This window comes from Megascapheus bottae, chromosome 1 (assembly GCF_031878675.1).
Source record: "Megascapheus bottae isolate mThoBot1 chromosome 1, mThoBot2.hap1, whole genome shotgun sequence".
In the NCBI taxonomy this organism is placed as follows: domain Eukaryota; kingdom Metazoa; phylum Chordata; class Mammalia; order Rodentia; family Geomyidae; genus Megascapheus; species Megascapheus bottae.
Genome location: NC_143509.1, coordinates 74356967 through 74378292, shown reverse-complemented (window position 1 = coordinate 74378292; position 21326 = coordinate 74356967).

Below are 21326 nucleotides of genomic sequence, written 5' to 3'. Positions count from 1 at the left end.
ACTAATAAATATTTCTCAGTCCTGACTCTCAATATCAATGGACTTAACTCTCCAATTAAATGGCATAGATTATCTAGTTGGATCAAAAAACAAGATTCATCATTCTGCTGTCTTTAAGAGACACAAATTACCCAAAAAAACAAACACCTTTTGAAAATGAGAGGTTGAAATAAACTCTATCAAGCTAACGGCCCCCATAAACAGGCTGGAGTTGCCATCCTCATATCAGATAAAATAGACTTCAAACTAAACTTAGTAAGAAAAGACAAAGAAGGTTACTACATACTACTAAAGGGATCTTTCCTCCAGGAGGACATAACCATCCTAAATATCTACACACCAAATCCCGGAGCTCCGAACTTCATCAAGCAAACTTTACTTTCACTGAAACCATACATAGATCAAAACACAGTGATTGTTGGTGACTTTAACACACCACTCTCAACTTTGGACAGATCAACAAGGCAAAAACTCAACAGAGAAACCTTACAACTGAACAACTATATAGACCAACAAGATGTAACAGACATCTGCAGATTATTCCACCCAGCAACAACACAATATACCATTTTCTCAGCAGCACATGGAACATTTTCCAAAATAGACCACATTTTAGGCCATAAAACAAACCTGGACAGATTCAGAAACACAGAAATTATTCCCTGCACTCTCTCAGACCACAAGGGCATCAAACTGGAATTGAATACCCATCTCCACCAATAAAAACCCTGTAATTCATGGAGATTGAATAACACATTGTTGAATCACCAATGGGTCATCGATGAGATCAGAAGAGAAATCCAAAAGTTTATGAAATTTAACAAAAAGGACCACACAAAACAACAGCTACTTTGGGACATGGCAAAGGCAGTACTCAGAGGAAAATTTATAGCTCTGAGTACCTATAATAACAAACTGGAAAAATCGCAAACCAACAAGTTAATGTGTCACCTTAAGCTCCTGGAAAAAGAGCAACAAACCAACCCTAATCCCACTAGAAAGAAGCAAATTACTAAAATCAAAGCAGAATTAAATGATTTGGAATCCAAAAAACTATACAAAGAATCAACAAAACAAGGAGTTGGTTCTTTGAAAGAATTAACAAAATTGACAAGCACTTAGCAAATCTTACCAAAAAAAAAAGAAGAGAGCATGCCGAAATAAAAAAACATCACAGACAAAAATGGTAATATTACGACAGCAATTACCAAGATCCAGAATATCATGAGGGAATACTTCTCAAACCTTTACACCAACAAATTTGACAATCTAGAAGAAATGGATGAATTCCTAGCCAATATTAACATACCCACACTGAACCAAGAAGAACTATTCCAACCAAACAGGCCTATTTCAAGCACTGAAATAGAAATGGCAATAAGAGACCTTCCACCTAAGAAAAGCCCAGGGCCAGATGGATTCACAGCTGAATTCTATAAGGTATTCAAAGCAGAGCTCACACCAATACTCCTCAAGCTCTTCAACGAAATTGAAAATGAAGGTTCTTTACCAAACTCATTCTATGAAGCCAGTATAACCCTCATCCCCAAACTAGACAGAGATTCATCAAAGAAAGAGAACTATAGACCTATTTCTTTGATGAACATCGGTGCAAAACATCTTAACAAAATACTGGCCAATCGCCTTCAACAACTCATCAAAAAAATTATAGACTATGATCAAAGAGGTTTCATCACAGGGAGGCAAAGCTGGTTCAACAGTCGCAAATCAATAGAATTCAATACATCAATAGGAGCAGGACAAAAATCACATGATTGTCTCAATAGATGCAGAAAAGGCATTTGACAAGATCCAATACCCCTTTATGTTAAAAGCTCTGGAGAAACTAGGAACCCATGGAACATTCCTCACTATAATAAAGGCTGTGTATGACAAACCCACAGCTTAATGGCAAAAAGCTAAAGCCATTCCCTCTAAAATCAGGAACAAGACAAGGATGCCCACTCTCTCCACTACTCTTTAACATAATACTAGAATTCCTAGCCAGTGCAATAAGGCAAGAAGCAAGCATAAAAGGGATCCAAGTAGGGAAAGGGGAAGTAAAACTATCCCTCTTTGCAGATGACATGATTCTGTATTTAAAGAATCCTATAGACTCCACTCCCAAGCTCCTTGACCTGACTCAAAACTTTGGACGGGTAACAGGCTAGACAATTAACCCTCAAAAATCAACTGCTTTCCTCTACGCCAACTGTGAGAGGAACAAAGCAACAATCAGGAAAGCAACTCTTTTTGCAATAGCCTCAAACAAAATAAAGTACCTAGGAATTAGCTTAACTAAGAATGTAAAGGACCTTTTTAATGAAAACTTTAGAACCCTGAAAAAGGAAATTAAAGCAGAACTGAGGAAATGGAAAAACCTCCCATGCTCCTGGATTGGAAGAATCAACATCGTGAAAATGACAATCTTGCCAAGGGCTATCTATAAATTCAATGCAATACCCATCAATATCCCAATGGCATTCTTTAAAGAAATAGAAGAGGCAATCCAAAATTTCATATGGAATAATAAAAGACCCCGTATAGCAAAAACACTTCTTAGCAGAAAGAACAGCGCAGGAGGAATTTCAATACCAAACTTTAGACTCTATTACAGAGCTATAATTCTCAAAACAGCTTGGTACTGGCACAAGAACAGGCCTGAAGACCAATGGAATAGAACTGAGGACCCAGATATTAAACCACAGACCTATGGCCACCTAATCTTTGACAAGAGAGCCAAAAAAATAGAATGGAAGAAAGATATCCTCTTCAACAAGTGGTGTTGGCAGAACTGGTTAAGCACCTACAGAAAAATAAAGTTGAATCCTTCTTTGTCACCCTGTACTAGAATTAATTCCAAATGGATAAAAGACCTGGAGGTAAAAGCCGACACTCTGAAAACTTTACAAGAGGGAATAGGAGATATACTAGGCCTCCTTGGCATAGGTTGAGCCTTTCCTACTAACGACCAAGAATCACAACATATCAGAGAAAGGCTGGATAAGTGGGACTGCATTAAACTGCAGAGCTTTTGTATGGCAAAGGACATAGCTAGTAAACTAATTAGGAAGCCTACAGAGTGGGAGAAGATCTTCACCAACCATACAACAGACAAAGGCCTCATATCTAAAATATATCAACAGCTCAAAAATTGAATCACTCCAAAACTAATCTCCAAAGTAACAACCAATCCATTAAAAGATTGGCCAAAGACTTAAAGAGAGTCTTCTCTGAAAAAGAAACAAAAATGGCCTATACACACATGAAGAAATGCTCAACATCTCTGGTCAGAAAAGAAATGCAAATCAAAACAACTCTAAGATTCCACCTCACTCCAGTTAGAATGGCCAGGATCAAGAAAACTAATAACAACAGATGCTGGAGGGGATGTGGCCAGGAGGGATCACTACTACACTGTTGGTGAGAGTGCAAACTCATTCAGCCACTAAGGAAAGCAGTATGGCAGTTCCTCAAAAGACTGAATATAGAGCCCCCCTATGACCCAGAAATTCCACTACTTGGCATTTACCCAATTGTCCAGAAACAAGGACATACTAAATCCACTAGCACAACAATGTTCATTGCAGCACTATTTACCATAGCAAAGATATGGAACCAACCCAAATGTCCCTCAGTGGATGAGTGGATCAACAAGATACGGTATTTGTACACAATGGAATTCTATGCTGCTGTCAGAAAGAATGACATTGCCCCATTTGTTAGGAAATGGAAAGACTTAGAAAAAAATCATATTAAGTGAAGTAAGCCAGACTCAAAGGAATATAGGCTCAATGGTTTCCCTCATTTGTCATAATCAGTAGAAACCTTGGGCTCTCCTAGCAGAGATCTGCAATAGAGCAAAACCTTGATACAAAAGGCCATATAGTAGGACGCTAAATGAAAGGATCTCTAGGATATAGAAACATAAGCCATATAATGAATGATTGTTGTTCTTAAGGTACTATGTTATCTCTCATCTCTTTTGCTGTCCCTTGCTTATCTCATATTGTTACCTGATATATCGGATATATTTGTATTTGGTTATTTGAAATTGGCTAGGGAAGGGGGGAAAACAAGATGAGGAGTGGGAGTGGGGGGGAGGGAAATGGGGACCAAGACATGTGAAAGGGTATCAATGCATGGGAATTAATGCACCATCTATCTGGCAAATATCATGTAACCCTTCTATTAATTACAATAAAAATACATGAAAAAAATGTGTGACAAAGAGAGATGTGTTTAGCCAGAAACAGTTCACCCTTATTTCAAGATTCAGAAAAACCTCTAAATAAGACCATGTTAGAACATGTCATATTGCTCCTTACTGGCAGATGGTATTTGCTCTTTATTCCAGTGCTTATTTTGGTTATCAACAACATGTGGATTAACTTTTCCCAACTGTTTCCTGATTAGAGAGAGCCCCTGTGTGCTCACCTGTCTAGACTCCACCAAAATTAAACCTGGAAACTCCAAGTGTGCTTGTCCTCATTTTGGATCATGGACACAGCATTTCCATGGCTTCCCTAGGCTTTTCTTCCAGCCCTCACTGCCAACTCAGCTGCAACGGGTGCCCAACGCACTCAAACCATCTCATTCCCAGATATTTTGTTGCCCTAAACCACACCTCAGTGATTACAGATGGGCACGGGAGGAAGGGGTGGAAGCATTTCCTAAGAGGTGTGGGCTCATTAGCACAAAACTTAATGTTCCCTTCAGCCCAGCAATTAAAAGCCAGGCTTTGGAACAGAGAAGCAAAGACTGCTACGTGCCAAGCTACTTAGAGGAAGAATGTGAATGCCAGCAGCTCAGGCTGCCAGCAAGACTGCTGGGAGTTTGGGAGGCTTGCAGAGCAAAGCTGCCATGTCATGCATCTCTGAGACACAGGGTGAGGCAGGCCAGAGCACTGGAAGAGAAAGGGAGGTGGCTGGAATGTGGCCCCCACCAGCACGTGTGAGCACATACACTTTCCCCAGTCATGTGTGACACTTGACTTGCACATGGAAAAAAAAAAGAGTAACACAGACAGAGAAAAGTGAATTACTGGAAAAAGCAGGTATCTCTTTGGGTGTTTGGAAGGGCAGCCACTGTCTACCAGTCTGTTAGTCTTGGCAGCTTCGTATCTGTGAATCTGGCCATGACCAAGGTTTCCAAGGCCCTATTTCAGGAAAATGTGGCAAAGATTTAGCCTGAAACGTGGACTGTGGCTGGCTAGAGAGTGACCTCAGTCAGAGGGAACCCTCAAATACTTGACCCAAGTTCTTCAGCCAATGGGGTCACTCAGGTGACATGGTGCATAACTGCAAGGAAGAATTTATGGAAACATGTCTCCAGGTAGACTGGAATCTACCAAGAGAAACTTTCATCCAATTCTTCTTTTTTTCCTGGTTTTTCTTTTCTTTTTTTCTCCTTCCGTTTTGGCCTTATGCTTGAACCGTAGGTGATAGGTAAGAAATTCTCACAGACAAATGAGAGGCTTTTCTGCCCAGTCTTACCATCCACCAGAGGGCAGATTTTCTGGCTAGAATCATAGTAGTTCCTCTCAGCTGCTTACTATGACATGAGACATTATACCTCTGTATGTTTCCAAGACATATATCACTTAAGACTGCCTTGTTAGCAACTGGCATCAACTGAGTAGCTCAACTGATAGCATTTCTGGAACTCTACATGTTCCTGCATGCATGCCTCTCTTATAGTCACAAGATGACAGCTTAAGACCACAAGATGAATACTCATGTTCCAAACAGAAGCACGGCACACCTTATGTGATATGCCCTATCAGGTCCCAGCAAACATCTGTGGTTGCCCTGCCAGTCAGTTCTCTTTCATCCAGCCATCCCTACTATGTCTTTCATCCCTAGCATGAAAGGAGCCTGGACAGGTGGGAGTTTACCCAGATACCATTCCCACCTGAACAAAATCAGAGTTTTCTCAACTACAAAGAAGAATGAAACTGTTACCAGGACATCAACTCACAGTATCTAACAAATCCTGTCCAAAGCACTGGACACATTGACATACTCTGTTTCTGCCTCTGTTTCCCCTCCCATCACAACTCAGAGCACTTATTTCACAGAGGCATTCTTATGTTCCTAGCACATGGCACACTGCCCAATGCAGATACAACAAACATCAGTTGAGTTAGGAAATTTAGCTATACTTCACTCTAACCAGGCAAAAGAATTCTATCACATTCATTTTTGCATGCACCTTTTTCTAAGCATAGCAAGTGATACTAACGTAAAATAAGTATCAGTTAGCTAAAAGATAGATGCTTAGATGAATACCTGAATATTCAAAGATACTCTTTGAATACAGTTTCTAATACACATAAAATTGACTAGGCAATGATAATACTATCTCGAGTTCTTCAAATGCCTCTTAAAAATGTGATGTTCTACATGTATACCTCCTTCTAGGCTAATATCTTTACAAGATAAATATCCCTTGCCTCATTTAGAGGTAGTGGGGAGACACCCAAGGATTAGAACCAGAAGGTGAATCTAAATGTGTCTTTTTCTCTCCTGCATCTTGTGGAAGAGTGTCGGCACCTTCATGTTACTCCAGGGAAGCTTGCACTGGGAGGCCTCATAACTACTCCTATCATTTTTTAAAATTTACTTTAATTGTCAAGGGAAAAAAAGTGATATACAGAGGGATTAAAATTACACGATAATGAGATAATACTTTTGTACAGTGTCTTCTGCTTGCTCCTTCTTTCCCATACCCTCCCTCCCATGAATTATCTAGCTCATTTTCATCAATGTCCAGTGAACTCCACTGCTGCACTTCTTCACCCTCTTTTCCTCGAGTTCTATACCCTCCCCCACTCTCTTGAAGATAAATATACATATATATGTATATGAATACATCATCCATAAAGCAAAAAAGACAGAATCATGAATAAAAAATTAAAAAGAACTATCAGGTATTAGGTTTTCTGTCTCCAGGAGCAGTCTTCTTCTTTTTTTTTTTCAGTCTATGCATCCATCAACATATGACTAAGCAGGAAGAGCAAAGCACTATACTGTTGAACACAGAATGTTCAGGATATGGAATGGATTATTGGCAGATGATATTTTCTCTAGTACTCATGATAAAACTAGAGAGGAGAAGGAAGGTCCCTCCATTTTCTGGTGCCCAATCAAGAAGCCAGATGTCGCACATTTATGTCTACATGTATGAGCAGTCTCTTGTCTTATTCAATTGAATCCAAGCAGTTCTTATTTTCATATAATCAGACTGAACATGAATACTTGAAACTAGTCCATGAGGCCATGTAGCTGAAACATATGATAAATTTTCTACAAACATGAAAGAGAAATCAAGAACAGTTATGAAAAGTCTACATTTGGCTTATGGATTCAGATTGCCCAAAAGTAATTACAGTACCCTAGCCATGCCTTCTCTTTTTCTTTCTCTAATTGGTTAGTCAAACACTCTGCCAGGAGCCTAGAGTTAGACAAGCTTCCAGAGGGGGATGTACCCATCAGCTACATGTTGCTATAACAAAACACCTGAGGTAGTCAACTTATGAAGAGGAAAAGGTTATTTAGTATCTTGTTCAGGTTTTAGTTTGAGGTTTCCCTCCATCCCTGTGGGCCTTGGGTGAGAGCACTAGATGACAATGGCAGACAGCCTATGTCTGAAAAAAATCTCTCATATCATGAGACAGGAAGCAGTGGAGGAGACAAACAGAAAGCAGAGTCACGCCAATCCCTCATACCTCCAGTGACCTAAGAACATCTGGTGAGCCACATCCCTGAAGGTTCTGTAGCACCTCCCAATTCTCTTAATGGAGGAGACCAAGCGTATGCAAATGAAGCCTCCAGGGTTACTCAAACAAATAGCAGTGGAGAAATGTGATATTTCAATCCTGACTTACCTACTATCCCCTATCACAGAGCCTGCAGTATGTGTATGTGTCCAAAACATATCAGTTTCATTGCTTATAACAAATGCAATACAGATGAGGTTCTTCATCAAGAAATCAGAACCTAATTCAATAAAATACGCTCATGCAATGCAAAAACAGTTTTTACTTAGGATTTTGAGATGCCCAGGGGCTGAGAAACAAGCCTGTCCAAGTAGTGTTCATGGCATATGCACTTTCTTAAAACACTCACTTCTGAGAATATGTACAGAGTGAGGGTGGGGTTGGATGTAGTGAGAAACCTCAGATAAGTCACAGTAAAACAAAATTTGATCTCAACAGCAAGACACACACAATGAGGCCTTACAATCCTTTGGATTAAGCATGGCACTTTACACACACACACACAATTCTGAAATACTCGGACACAGTAAAAGGTTATACACTTGACCAGGAAATGCTGATCTGGAATTTAAAGCCTGAATTATAAACTCAGAAATGATAGAAAAGATGAACCATGTGTAAGGAATAGAGTAAGTTTACCCTTTGTATTCTCACCAAAATAAGAATTGTACATTTCAGTAATAGATTTTATTAACCCTAAATTGATTATCTAGAATGTCTTAATTTGACTTACTATAAACAAATATAATAAATTATAATGCCTAATTTGCAATTAGGTAGACTAACAAGGAATCAAAAAACAAAATTTTTTCACTGGTATTGGGTATGTCATGTTCCATGTAATGTTGTCACATGCAATCCAAGGGCCTTCAAACCCACGCACAAACTCCCTGTAGCCAGAGTCCTAGTGCTGTGCCTAGAATTCATGTCAGGGTATCTGGGTGTACTTCTCCAACTTTAATGCTTGCTTACATAACATTCTCAACCAACTCTAAAGCCACAGGTAAATCTTAAATGAGACCATCTGGGAAAATAACAGAAAAATTGGAATTGGATCATCTTGAAGATGAAATGATTATCCTGAAAGCCAATGGTTAAGATCTCTGAAATCTGGAGATTTCAGCTCTGACAGACTATGTCTGGTAAGCTCTCCTTTGAGTTTTGCCATTGATTGCAAATTGCTGAATTGATAGAGAAGTATCCAGATGACTGGATTGGGGCTTCCGCATTTAATCTTACATTGGCTACAAGAAACACCTTTATTATTCCTAAAACAATATTGGGTTGTGAGAATAGAGGATAGACACTAGCCCAGCAGCTTACAGAAAGAATCTTCCCAAATGGCTCCTTGTCAGACAATGTCATCTCGAAGAAAGCATTATAAACATAATAACAAAAGGTATGGGTTCTATAGAAACTGTAGAACCTGTGTGTGCATGGGGGGAGGGGCGGCGGGGAATCAAACATCTTTTTTTTTTTTTTAAACATCTTAATTTCTTTTGGATTTTTTTTCTTTTGCCAGTCCTGGGCTTGAGCTCAGGGCATGAACCCTGTCCTTGGACTTTCTCAAGGCTAGAGCTCTATCACTTGAGCCTCAGCACCACTTCCAGCCTTTTTCTGTGTATATGGTACCGAGGAATTGAACCCGGGTCTTCGTGCATGCTAGGCAAGCACTCTACCACTAGGCCAAACTCCTGGCCCAATTTCTTTTGGACTTTTTTTTTTTTTTGGCCCCTTTCTCTTTCTGGCCCTGCTCGCTCCGGCCGGGCTAGGCCCCCTTTCTAGCTCAGGCCCCGCTCGCTCCGGCCCCGCTCGCTCCGGCCCTGCTCGCTCCGGCCCGGCTTGGCCCTCTTTCTAGCTCAGGCCCCGCTCGCTCCGGCCCGCTCGCTCTGGCCCAGCTTGCTTCCGCCCGGCTCGCTCCAGCTTGCTCTTGGCCCCGCTCGCTCCGGCCTGGCTTGCTCTGGCCCCGCTCGCTCCGGCCCGGGTCACTCCCGCACGCTCCTGGCCCCGCTCGCTCCGGCCCGGCCAGCTCTCGCTTGCTCCTGGCTCTGCTCGCTCTGGCCCCTTCTCGCTCTGGCCCCGCTCGCTCCGGCCTCCCTGGCTCTGGCTCAGCTCGCTCCCGCACGCTCCGGTCCTGCTCGCTCCGGCCCCGCTCGCTCCGGCCACCACTCGGTTGGGCTCTGTTCACTTCCGCTCAGCTAGCTTCTTTTGCTCTCTGTCGCCGTCGCAGTCTTGTCTCTGCCACTTTTCCGGTTTGGTTGTGTCTCGTCTCTACCACTTCCAGCTTGGTTGTGTATGTGGGATACCGAGGAATCGAACCCGGGTCTTTGTGCATGCTAGTCAAGCACTTTAACCGCTAGGCCAAACTCCCGGGCCCTATCTTTTGGACTTTTTAACAGAAAAAAAAATGGTTCCAAGAGAGGCGGAAGATGGCGGCGGTTCAGTGTGAGTGGTCCTGAGCTCCTGCCAAGATTCAAGTTCTGGCAGCTTAGGGGACAGTTCTTTAAGAAAAATTGATATTAAGTAAGCTTTAGCACCACAGAGATCTCAGTCAGAAAGGAAAAAGGCAGAATACCTGTGTGAGAAGACAACGTGGAGCCCCTCCAGCGCGGAGCAGACAGCACTTCACAGAAGCACAGACCCGCCGGCTGCAGACAGAGCTACACAGAGCTGCGCGAGCCCAGAGCCGACACCCGGCCATGCACGGACCTGCCAGCTTCACGGAACCAGAGAATCCAGCAATTTGTGAATACCTCCGAGGAGAAGTTTCCACTTCTGCTCACAGAACAGCATTGGAAGGGAGCCCCTCCCCCTCCAGCTGAGAGCAGCGCCATCTTGACTGCTGGCAACGACCCAGGCCAAAGCAATTGGAGCCTGAGAGATGTTGCTGACACCACCATCTTTCTAACTGGCAAAGGAATTCCCAGAGATCCCTTAGCCAGAAATCCAGTTCCAGCGCTGCTGAAGTCCAGACCCTGTGCCCACCATGGACCTGGTAAACAAAGCTGCCCGTGGATCTTTCAGCTTTGTTTTCCCAATCAAGCAATCTGATCTCAAAAACCGCAAACCCAAATCACAAGAGAAAAAGACTTTGTGATGTGTTTAGATCCCGAATTTAGTGGAGACACACGTTTCCTAATCTCTCGCCCCACCAAAAAAAAAAAAAAACAACTGAAGAATACCCTTTTTCTTTTTTTTCTTTTTTGTTTGGTCTACCCCTTTTCATTTGCATTTTTAGTTATCTTATTTTTCCTCTTTGCTCTTTTACCTACACCTTTTTTTTCTAATGTTATAATTCATTCCTTTTCTTTTCTCCTCTTTTTTCCCGCATCCCTTCTGTCACTGTGGTCATTCCTAGAAACACAGTGACAGCTCTAGGTACAGTCGGAATAAAAATGATATCGATATTGATACAGTCACCTGCTTTTAAGCTCCTAGTTCTCAAACTTGGTATTTATTGGGTAAGAACTCAGAACAGTGAGGAATTTCCCCCCACCTTTTCTTTTTGTTGTTGTTTTGTTTTTGGTTTTGGTTTTGGTTTTGTTTTTTTTGTGTGTGTGTATTATTTTCTTTTATTTTGTTGTTGTTTTGTTTCTTTTTTTTCTTCATTACTCTAATAATCTTACACTCCTGAAGTATTCATTTTGTACCTTCCTTGTTGTCTTTTATATTATTTTCCTATCTCTGGTCCTCTGTTCCTCCTTCAACTCTTATAATGCATGGATCTACATTTGATGGTTGTTGAGAAATGCTATGTATCTAGGTGTTCAATTATACTCTAGGTCCAGAGGGACTTAAATACAATAGAGATTGTATTTATTTCTTTGCAGATAGCATGATTCTGTATTTAAAGAATCCTATAGACTCCACTACCAAGCTCCTTGAGCTGATTAAAACTTTTGGAAGGGTAACAGGCTAGAAAATTAATCCTCAAAAATCAACTGCTTGCTGTATGCCAACTGTGAGAGGAATGAGGTAACAATCAGGAAAGCAACTCCTTTTGCAATAGCCTCAAAGAAAATAAAGTACCTAGGAATTAGCTTAACTAAGAATGTAAAGGACCTTTTTAATGAAAACTTTAAAACACTGAAAAAGGAAATTAAAGCAGAACTGAGGAAATGGAAAAAATCCTCCCATGCTCCTGGATTGGAAGAATCAACATCATGAAAATGACAATCTTGCCAAGGGCTATCTACAAATTCAATGCAATACCCATCAATATCCCAATGGCATTCTTTAAAGAAATAGAAGAGGCAATCCAAAATTTCATATGGAATAATAAAAGACCCCGTATAGCAAAAACACTTCTTAGCAGAAAGAACAGCGCAGGAGGAATTTCAATACCAAACTTTAGACTCTATTACAGAGCTATAATTCTCAAAACAGCTTGGTACTGGCACAAGAACAGGCCTGAAGACCAATGGAATAGAACTGAGGACCCAGATATTAAACCACAGACCTATGGCCACCTAATCTTTGACAAGGGAGCCAAAAAAATAGAATGGAAGAAAGATAGCCTCTTCAACAAGTGGTGTTGGCAGAACTGGTTAAGCACCAGCAGAAAACTAAAGTTGGATCCTTCTTTGTCACCCTGCACTAGAATTAACTCCAAATGGATCAAAGACCTCGAGGTAAAAGCCAACACACTGAAAACTTTACAGGAAGGAATAGGAGATACACTAGGCCTCTTTGGCACAGGTCGAACTTTCTTGATAAAGACCAAGAATCACAACAAATCAGAGAAAGGCTGGATAAGTGGGACTGCATTAAACTGCAGAGCTTTTGTATGACAAAGGACATAGCTAGTAAACTAATTAGGAAGCTTACAAAGTGGGAGAAGATCTTCACCAACCATACAACAGACAAAGGCCTCATATCTAAAATATATCAACAGCTCAAAAAATTGAATCACTCCAAAACTAATCTCCAAAGTAACAACCATCCCATTAAAAGATGGGCCAAAGACTTAAAGAGAGTCTTCTCTGAAGAAGAAACAAAAATGGCTTATAGACACATGAAGAAATGCTCAACATCTCTGGTCTGAAAAGAAATGCAAATGAAAACAACTCTAAGATTCTACCTCACTCCAGTTAGAATGGCCAGGATCAAGAAAACTAGTAACAACAGATGCTGGAGGGGATGTGGCCAGAAGGGATCACTACTACACTGTTGGTGGTAATGCAACCTCGTTCAACCACTAGGGAAAGCAGTATGGCAGTTCCTCAAAAGGCTAAACATAGAGCTCCCCTATGAGCCAGAAATTCCACTACTTGGCACTTACCCAATTTTCCAGAAACAAGGACATACTAAATCCACCAGCACAATAATGTTCATTGCAGCACTATTTACCATAGCAAAGATATGGAACCAACCTAGATGTCCCTCAGTTGATGAGTGGATCAACAAGTTGTGGTATTTGTACACAATGGAATTCTTTGCTGCTGTCAGAAAGAATGGCATTGCCCCATTTGTTAGGAAATGGAAAGACTTAGAAAAAAATCATATTAAGTGAAGTAAGCCAGACTCAAAGGAATATAGGCTCAATGGTTTCCCTCATTTGTCATAACCAGTAGAAACCTTGGGCTCTCCTAGCAGAGATTTGCAATAGAGCAAAACCTAGATTCATAAGGCTATATAGTAGGACGCTAAATGAAAGGACCTCTAGGAGATAGAAACAAAAGCCATATAATGAGTGATTGTTGTCTTTAATGTACTATGTTATCTCTCATCTCTTTTGCTGTCCCTTGGTTATCTCATATTGTTACAGTGTCTCTCTTTGTTATCTGATATATTGGATATATTTGTATTTGGTTATTTGAAATTGGTAGGGAAGGGGAGAAAACAAGATGAGGGGTGGGGATTGGGGGGGAGGGAAATTGGGACCAAGACATGTGACAGGGTATTAATGTATGTGAATTAATGCACCATCTATCTGGCAAATATAATGTAACCCTTCTATTAATTACAATAAAAATATATGAAAAAATATGTAAAATGTTAAAAAAGTTTTTTGAAAGAATGAATAAAAATGAATGAAGAAAGTAAAAAAAAAATGGTTCCAGCTTTTGGAACCATCGAATGTGAGCATCAGGAAGAGGAATGAGATTAATGTTTTCTACAAAGAAATATTTTTGTTTGTATTGAGCTTTTTTGTTAGTTAGTTTTCCTGGAGAATTTGTTTTCAATTTAAGACCTATATTCTTCCTTCTTGTAAAAATGAGAAAGACAGTTGACATTTGTAAGAAAGTATATCCTTGCCCCTTTCACATACTAAAATAGGCTCTAAATTAAGGAATAAAGTCATATAGAATATTGTGGAAGGGCCCTGATTTTGGCCTAGTCCTAGAGTGCTTGCCTAGCATGCATGAAGACTTGGGTTCAGTTCCTCAGTACCACATACATAGAAAAAGTCAGAAATGGTGCTGTGGCTCAAGTGGTAGACCACCAGCCTTGGGAAAGTCCAAGGACTGTGCTGAGGCCCTGAGTTCAAAACTCAGGACTGGCTATATATATGTATGAATATGTAAATGAAAAGGTCTTACTTACTGCTCTCCCATGATGTGGTGCTACTCCTAGCATTGGGTGACTTTGCCATCCCAGACCTGCCTCCTTTGTTCTGAGGATTCTACTCGTAACACTATCAGTGGTCATCTGAGGAACTACATTGTCAAAGTGGGAAAGGTTATTCCCATGGAATTCAAACAGAGTGGGAAAAGATATTCCCATGGAATTCAAACTGAGGCAGCGAAACTCTAATGTGTACTCAATAGGCCAGATTTCCCTTCCTTCAGTCAACATAAAAGCACAAGAATTGAAATTTGAAGGATCATAAATTACATCTCTATAGTTTATCCCTTTACAAAGGGTCTTTAACACATGAGACCTCTCTGAAATAACAAGACTGCACTCCCGGAACAAACTGGAGTCTGAAGAAAGGCATATGGAAAACAGAGAATGCATTTTTTAAGGAAAAATGAAAGAAGAAGAAACAGACATGCAAATGTGGGATTTCAGTCCAACAGCCAATTTCAGAACTCCCAAAGAAATTCTGGAATATAAATGAAATTTCAGAGTTTGTCCTGACCATTGGCTTGAGGTTCGGCTTCCCTATTTCTGCACAGATACTTGTGGGCTAAAAGATTTGGGGAATGAAGTGGATGAGGACATAATTTCTTGCATGCTTCTGGCTATCTGCATATATGGAATTCCAGAAATCTCTCAAGAGAGGACTATTAGTAGAAAATCAAACAAACTGAAGGGGTGAAACAAACAGACATAAACAGAAAAAGGGATCCAAGAGAATCTGGGCTCAGTTAGAGGCTGAAAGTAAGTACACTGCAGGGTTTCCTCTCCAGGTCTGGAAATACAGAGTGCTAAGCCTAACAGCTCTAAGCTCATTACCGACATTGTTGAAACACATGCAAAAAGTATGATGCGATATAAATGTGAAAATAAATAAAGCAGAACAGTTAGGGACCTTACTTTATGAATATTTAAAGTTTGCTTAAAACACAAGATTCTAGGGCTGGGACCTTGACCTAGTGGTACAGTGTTTCCATAGCATACGCAAAGATTCGGGTTCAATTTCTCAGTGCCACATACACAGAAAAAGCAAGAAGCGGTACTGTCGCTCAAGTGGAAGAGCTCTAGCCTTGAGAAAGCCCAAGGACAGTGCTTAGGCCCTGAATTAAAGCCCCAGAACTGGAAAACAACAACAACAAAACAAGATTCTATTGATCAAATCCCAAGGTCAACACTAAGTTAATTTGAATTCATTAAACCACCCTAAGGCATTCAACAAAGCACTTCACATCACTGTGCTATACACTATTTTAAATGGAAGGACAGAAGATAAGATTCTAATAATAGTAATAATTAGCATTTATCTTTAATAATATACTGCCAGGTTCCAAGTAACTTGACCCCATTGCATATTAGTTGTTATTATTTTACTCATCTCATAAATCACCTATCTATGGTAAAGCACAGAGCTATGATTCAAACTCTATATTGGTTTCAGCCATTCCACTAATGCCTCTAGGAAGAAATGCAACGTATATATACCTCTGGAATTCTGGCATCTACCTTTATGCCCTATAAATTCACACAGTGACAGATATAAAGAAAGATAGAAAGTGAGTAGAGTGACCCCCTTGTAAACAGAAAACTGTCTCTTAGTTTCCCAACTTCTGGTGTCATTGATTACAAACCCCCTCAGTCTGCACTGCTGGCAGACTTCACTGAACCGGGATGAGGTAAGGCAAGTTGACTCCTCCCATCTCAATTCTTGATGATGTCATTGACTGTATGCTGAAAGTGTAAAGACATGGATTATCTTAAAAGAAAACAATAGGGGCCGGGAGTTTCTGCTTGTTGTCCAGCTTTTTCTCCCTAACAAAAAAATAAGCCTTCAAATTAACCTAAATTGAGATGTTTCCTGAAAAACTTTTATAGAATTTGAGTGTGTGTGTGTGTGTGTGTGTGTGTGTGTGTGTGTGTGTGTGTGTGTGATACGAAAGGAAATGGAAAGGGAGGGAATTAGTGGAGGGTCTCCCCCCTTTTGTAATCTATGTTGGAAGCCACTTATCTGTGATTTAAGCATCATGAATAACTTTGGCCTAGTCTGGTGTGCTTTTTAGACTCAATGTGCCCCCTATAAATTTTCTCTCTTTCACTAATACAAGAAATACTCTTTAGCTATTTTTTCAGAGGTTTTTTTAATAGCTATTCTTTTATTTTCTAAAAAAATTATTAACATTGACTTTTATAGCATATTTCAAATGATGTATTTAACAAACAAGTATTCAAGAAGGGAATCTCTATATACAATCTCTGGCACTTAGATTCTAGAACATAATTAAACATAGGCTGAGGGTTTGTATTTCATATATATATATTAATCTGTGAAATAAAACATAATGTCTTTAGGGCTAGATCTCTGAACCTGGGCAATGTCCTTCAGCCCTTCAGCTCAAGGCTAGCACTCTACCACTTTGAGCCACAGTGCCACTTCCTGTTTTCTGGTGATTACTTGGAAATAAGAGTCTCATGGACTTTCATGCCCATGCTAGCTTTGAACTGCAATCTTCAGATCGCAACCTCCTGAGTAGCTAAGATTACAGGTGTGAGCTACCAGTGCCTATAGCTTTTATTTCCTAAGCACAGAGTTTAGAATAAAATGTAAGTAGCTATGAAATAGGAAGCATTTAATTGTAGTCAGTTACAATATGCAATTTCAGACATTTTCACCATAGTGTGAATAAAAGTTAAAATTTTATTTTAGTAGTCCTGAGGACATGAAAGTATAGATGCATCAGGTAATAAAAATCATGAAATAAAGGATGTAGGAATTCTTGAAAGCATGTTCTACTTGTTCCATGGCATATCTTGAAGTCCTTTAAAGATACAAGGCCCTTGAACTCACAGAAATCTTCAAATGGATGCCTAATACCTGTGGGCATTAGAAGCAACTGTCTCTTCAGTTTCATTAGCTCAAATGTACTGCTATCTTCAACAGTTCTTCCTGTAGGCCAAGCACAGGCTGCTGTTGCCTCCTCCTAGGTCTGAGAGATCATGCAAGGAACACTAGATTTAGGAGAAAGAATTGGGAAAGCAAAATCTTACAAAGCTCAGACGTGTGTCCTGGTCATTCCTCCATAGACATGTGAGTCACAGAGGCGGCACTTTATAGCCTTAGTAAGTTCTGTAACTATCCAGAGTCTGACAATTAGAACCCTAAGGATTTGTCCCATCAGCTGGGTAAATTTAAGCTTTTGTTTCCTTAAGTAGTGTGTGTGTGTGTGTGTGTGTGTGTGTGTGTGTGTGTGTGAGAGAGAGAGAGAGAGAGAGAGAGAGAGAGAGAGAGAGAGAGAGAGAGAGCAAGGAGAGAGAGAGGTATTGTAAAAACAAAAGTGGAAAAATTATTTATTAAAATAAAACTATTTGCTCCTCTGATTCTTCATTAAAATAAAACTATTTGTTTTCTGGACTTGTAAGGGTTTAATACATTAATATAAACTCTGAATTTACAGGAGGAGAAACCATGTCCTATTCTTCCCAAACTCATTCGCCTTGGGAATCCTAATTTCTTAGAACTAGTATTCTATTCCACAGAAGTTGGAAAATTCTACACCATGCTGAAGAACTCCCAGAGCTTTTTCAAACATTTGTATTAGGAAATTCTTCTGTTATTATTTTTTATTCCCCCCCCCCAATCTCTGAAAGGACTTCTACTTGAGATTCAGTATACCCAAACTGTGCTAATTATTGTAGACAGAACAGGGTAGGACAAAGACCCAAGGCACATTCTTGTTATCATTATAATGCTTTATTTGGGGGGACTCTGAGAACACAAAAGAGTCCACTAACAAACAAAAATCCTGACCTTTAAATTTTCTAAGAAAATACTTGGAACATAAATTCTGGGATTCCTGTACTTTTTTGGTTAAGAAAATAATTTTTTTAAAGCCTTTGTTTTGCATATATGGTATGGTAACTAATTAAGGGAGAAATTAGCTGCCAGGTTACATGGAAAGACAAGTTGAGGTTCCATGACATCTTTGCATTCACGGGAAGCTAGCTGATGGTCTACTGCCTGTGTGGTGTGCAGCTCTGCCTCACTGACTGGGACTCATTTAGCCCAGGGTTACAAAAATGTAACCGATTCTTTTTCCAGATACTCCACCACAAACCAAGTACTATGGTGTTCTTCGCCTGCCTTGAAGTCCTGGGTCTGAGCCACTCACAGGGTTCCCTCCAGCTCAGCCTGCAGCATGGGATTTTTCATTAGGTTGACTTTCTTACATCCAAGCAAATCTTGCTGGGGTACAAATGTCACTCTTTTTGGAGAGGGAGCAAGCAAGGTAAACATGTTAATAAACAGTTACTCTTTAACATTTTTCCCAATTATAATGTTTAACAAACAATTTCTGTCCTACTCATGGTTTTCCTAGGGACAAATCAACATGTATTCCAAGTGGTTTGGGGGAACTGACCAAATATTGCAAAAGTGTGCTCCCTTCATGTAAGTTCATTCTGTTTGGGGTCTTGGGAGGCTCAATCCCATATTAGCCAGAACTGCTAATGCTAAATGAGATCCAAGGTAGTGGGCTGAGGAGCACAGGCACTGGAGACCTAAGTGAACAGGAAAACCCACATGCAGTTCAAAGGAAGGTTGAAATTTCAGCACCCTGGAACAAGACTAAGGGCAGCTCTAGATCTGACTAGACAAAGAAGGCTTCCTGGTTGTGTCTTTGGACACCTTCTGTTACAGTAGAGAGCTATCTAAACATCAATTTAATCTCTGTGAATAGTTGTTGTGAAGACGATTGGCAAAGTTAGAGTAGATGGGGAAGAATGATAAAGGAGGTGACTGATCAAGATGCAATATACTCATAAACTGATATGTTGAATTGAAATGCCTTTGTACAATGCTGAAAGATAATAAGAAATAATTAACAATAAAATAATTTAAAAATCAAAATAGGCTTCTCACTTCTCATTTCCTTTATTAAGAACTGAGCAAGTGAGATCACATCTAAGATACTTATGCCCTTCCAGCAAACCCTATCTAGCCCACAATTCATGTTCTAATTCAATGGTTTCTAGTTCAGAGAAGAAGTATAGCCACATTATTAAGGGAAGGAAAGATGAAAGAGAGGTAAGGAGGAAGGAAGGGAGGAAGAAAAGAGAAGTAAGGAAACAGTGAACCTAAATTTCTTTAATAACTGAGCTCTTCCACATACCCTGGTGAAAAGGTGACAAATTTTTAGAAAAAAATGATGTAGTAGCATATGCTTTTTCTCAAAAAAGAAGCCATGTGCACATCACTTTAGCCAATTATATTCAAGGAGAAATATGTGCTACACAAATATGTCTTGGCTGGTCCCCCCAAAAGGTGGGGACAACCATGAACAGAATGAAAGCTTGGGTGTGACTCTGTTATAACAAACAGGGCCAAGTTCATTTTTGAAAGGTGTGATTGTAAGGAAATTCATCAACTGTGGGCCCAGAAGCTTGTAGACAATTGCTGAAATGAAAAGAAATAAAAAACTGAGATACGAAGCCTTGTTTTTCTCCAGCTGAGACTGTCTCCTCAAATGGCTCCCACCAATCCTGGGTAGTGAGAACTCCAGACTTGGCAGTCCAACAATTTTGCCACAAACTTTATCCTTGAAAAGCCAAGAGCAGCAGAAAATCTAACCTCACCTTTTCCTTTTTGAGAGAGTCCTGAACTTTCTTAACAGCAATTTTCTAAGAACAAATGTGGTGAAGCCAACTTGAAGGTAACTGGTTTGTTACTTTTTAAGACTAAATAAATAGAACTCTAGATTTAACTAAAGTTAACTTCCAATAAATAAATATATAAAATAAAAGAGATCACAAAAAGTCTCTCATCCCAGACTGCCTGCAACCCTGAAGGAACCCAAAAACTACATGACCTTAGAGGAAAACCCAAGGGTTGCTTTAATAAACCTCATTTTACTGAACCGCAGAATAGCTGATCACTGATGTACCCTCAGAACTGCATATTTATCCTTCTGTCTGCTAGTTGAATAGGTGGCTGGACTTTTGTTTTGTTTTGCTTTATCCAAGTGGAATGCATTTCTCTAGAAGCACAGCATATCTTAGACCTGGGTCTGGATGGAGCCCAAGGAATGCAAGTTCAGAGAGTGCCTGGAGTTACTAGTAGATAATGGCCAACAGGCAATGAAACTTCTGATTCTGTAAAATAAAGAATTGGACTAGTTGAACTCTAAGTATCTTCCAGCTCAAATATTCTGTGACTCTATGATTCCACCCCCAGATTTCATATTCATCAACAAACAAGGAAAATCTGATCTGGACTGGTGGTTTTTAAAACCTCACAATTCTATAAAACACCAAGAAAATGTGGTCATACCAGACAAATTTAGTTTGTGTGTATTTCATCATTGCTGAGCAATTTCCAAAGTTAAATTTGCACTAGGGTTCAAAAACATTTGGAAAATAATAAATAATCACAGAAAGATTCTGTCCATCATATTAGTTCTGTATCAATATTAAGGGAACACTAGTGAAGACTGAAGACATTCCCAATAAGTAACTGCAATTCTAAGAGTTATAACAAAAATGGATCTACATTGGAGAACTTCATAAGGAAAGAAAAGTCCTTGAAAGAAGAACAGAACTGCTGACCTATAAAATAGGCTGAATTTTTATAGTCACAACAATTCTTACACTGAAATCTTATCCCCTAGATTGGTAGTATTAGGAAATGAAGCTTGAGTCGCTTCAATTCATGAGGAAGATACCTCATGAAAGCAGTTAATTCTATTATAGAAAGACTTTAAAGACATCCCACATTCTATCACATGAAATTACAGTAAGAAGATGGCCTTCTATGAAGAAGCCTGCTCTTAACAGACACCAGATATACTGCTCATGTGATCTTATACTTCCTAACCTCCAGAATGGCAAAAGTAAATTTCTGGTGTTTCTAAATCCCTCGGTAAATGACTATTTTGTTCTTGTAGTCTGAACAGATTATGATAACTGGAAACATCCT